Below are 2707 nucleotides of genomic sequence, written 5' to 3'. Positions count from 1 at the left end.
TTCCATATATTTTTTACATCAAAATTGATTACAATTATAAATCAATACCAAAGAAAACTATGGAAATGATACAAACACAAGGAAATTAAACAACATTCTACTTGATGACATATGGTCCAAGAAGAAATTAAATAGGAATTGAAAATGAAACTAATGAAAATGATGACACATCATACAAAAACCTGTGAGATACAGCAAAAGCAGTACTAAGGGGGAAATCCTTACTTCAAAAGAATGGAAAGATGGCAAGTAAACAACCTAACACTTCACATTAAAGAACTAGAGAGACAAGAACAATCCAAACCCAAAGGTATCATGTGGAAAGAAATAATTAAGATCAAAGCAGAACTTAATGAAGTAGAAACCCAAAATGATACAAAAGATCAATGAAATTAAAAGTTGTTTTTTTGAAAATATAAATAATTTCACAAACCATTAGCAAGGTAAACTTAAAAAAGGAGTGAGAAGACCCAAATAACAAGAATTAGAAATGAAAAAGGAGATATTACAAGTGATACCTCAGAAATACAAGGAATCATTAGAACCTACTATAAACAACTCTATGCCAACAAATTTGAAAATCTGGAGGAAATGGATAAATTTCTGGACACACACAAACTACCAAATTCATGCCAGGAAAATATAAAAATCTGAACAGACCAAGAAAAATAAAAGAGATTGAAGCTGTTATCAGAAGGCTCCCAACATGGAAAAGCCCAGGACCAGATGGGTTCACTTCAGAATTCCACCAAACCTTCAAAGAGAAATTGATACCAATTCTCTGCAAACTATTCCAAAAGACTGAAACAGAGGCCATTCTCCCAAACTCATACTATGATGCAAACATCACTCTGATACCAAAGTCAGACAAAGATACTACATAAAAGAAAACTACAGGCCAATATCTTTGATGAATATAGACACAAAAATCTTCAAAAAAACACTAGCTAACAGAAAACAGCAACATATACACAAAAGTTTCCACAATGCTCAAGTGTTTTTTATGCCAAGGTTGAAAGGTTTGTTCAACATGCACAAATAAATAAATGTGATACACCACATCACTAAAATCAAAGACAAAGACCATATGATCATCTCTATAGATGCTGAAAAAGGATTTGACAAAATTCAACATTCGTTTGTGAGAAAGACTCTCAACAAGTTAGGTATAAATGGAAAGTATTTCAAAACAATTAAAGACATATATGATAAGCCCAATGCCAATATCATCCTAGAACAGGAACTAGACAAGGATACTGACTCTCACTGCTCCTATTCAACACAGTGTTGGAAGTACTAGCCAGAGCAATCAGAGAAGAGAAGGAAATAAAGGGCATCCGGATTTGAAAAGATGAATTCAAACTGTCCCTGTTTGCAGGTGATATGATCCTGTATACTGAACAGCCTAAAGCCTTTACAAAAAAACTCTTAAGAGATAAGAAATGATATCAGCGAAGTTGCAGGATACAAAATCAACACACAAAAATCAGTAGCATTTCTATACTCCAACAGTGAACATGCAGAAAGAGAAATGAAGAAAGCTAGCCCATTTACAATAGCCACCCCCAAAAATATAATACTTAGGAATAAAGTTAAACAAGGATGTGAAAAATCTACAGTGAGAATTACAAACCACTATTGAGAGAAATCAAGGAGAACACAAGAAGATTGAAATATATCCCATGCTCTTGGATTGGAAGAATTAACATTGAGAAAATGTCCTTACTACACAAAGTGATCTACAGATTCAATGCAAGCCCCACCAAAATTCCAATGACATTTTTCTCCTAAATGGAAAAAAAAAAATCCCTAACATTTATATGGAATACCAAAAGACCATGCATAGCCAAACAATTCTGAGCAAAAAAAACAATAAAGCTGGAGGCATAACACTGCCTGACTTTTAACTATGCTACAAAACTATAATATCCCGGGGCCGGCCCGGTGGCGCACTGAATAGTGCGCCGCTTGGGAAGTGCAGCGGGGCCCCCGCCGCGGGGTCGGGTCCCCTCTACAGACCGGTTCCCGCTCACTGGCTGAGCGAGGTGCGGGAGCAACGCCGAGGTTTGCGATCCCATTGCTGGTCCTGGTCTGGTACGGGGGCAACACTGAGGGTTGCAATCCATTGCCGGACACGGAAAAAGACAAAAATGAAAAAAAAAAAAAAAAAAAACTATAATAACCCAAACAACATGGTACTAGCATAAAAACAGACACACTGATCAATGGAATACAGAATCCTGAAATCAACCCGTACACCTACAGCCATCTGATCTTTGACAAACGCACCAAGACTACACACTGGGGAAGAGACTGCCTCTTCAGCAAATGGTGCTGTGAAAACTGGATGTCCATATGCAAGAGAATGAAACTAGACCCATACCTCTAACCATATACCAAAATCAACCAAATTGAATTAAAGAATTAAATATACATCCTGAAACAAATAAAACTCCTTAAAGAAAACTTGGGGGAAACAGCCCAGGACGTAGGAGTGGGTTATAGACTTCATGATACGACTTCAAAAACATGATACGACTTCAAAAACACAGGCAACCAAAGGAAAAATAAGCAAACTGGATGATATCAAACTAAAAGGCTTCTGCACAGTAAAAGATACAATTAACTGAGTGAAAGGACAACAATCAGAGTGGGAGAAAATATTTGCAAAATATATATCTGACAAAGGATTAATATCTAGAATATA

This window comes from Galeopterus variegatus, unplaced genomic scaffold (assembly GCF_000696425.1).
Source record: "Galeopterus variegatus unplaced genomic scaffold, G_variegatus-3.0.2 Scaffold12869, whole genome shotgun sequence".
NCBI lineage: Eukaryota > Metazoa > Chordata > Mammalia > Dermoptera > Cynocephalidae > Galeopterus > Galeopterus variegatus.
The sequence above is the reverse complement of the archived record's forward strand: the minus strand, read 5'-3'. Positions refer to the sequence as shown.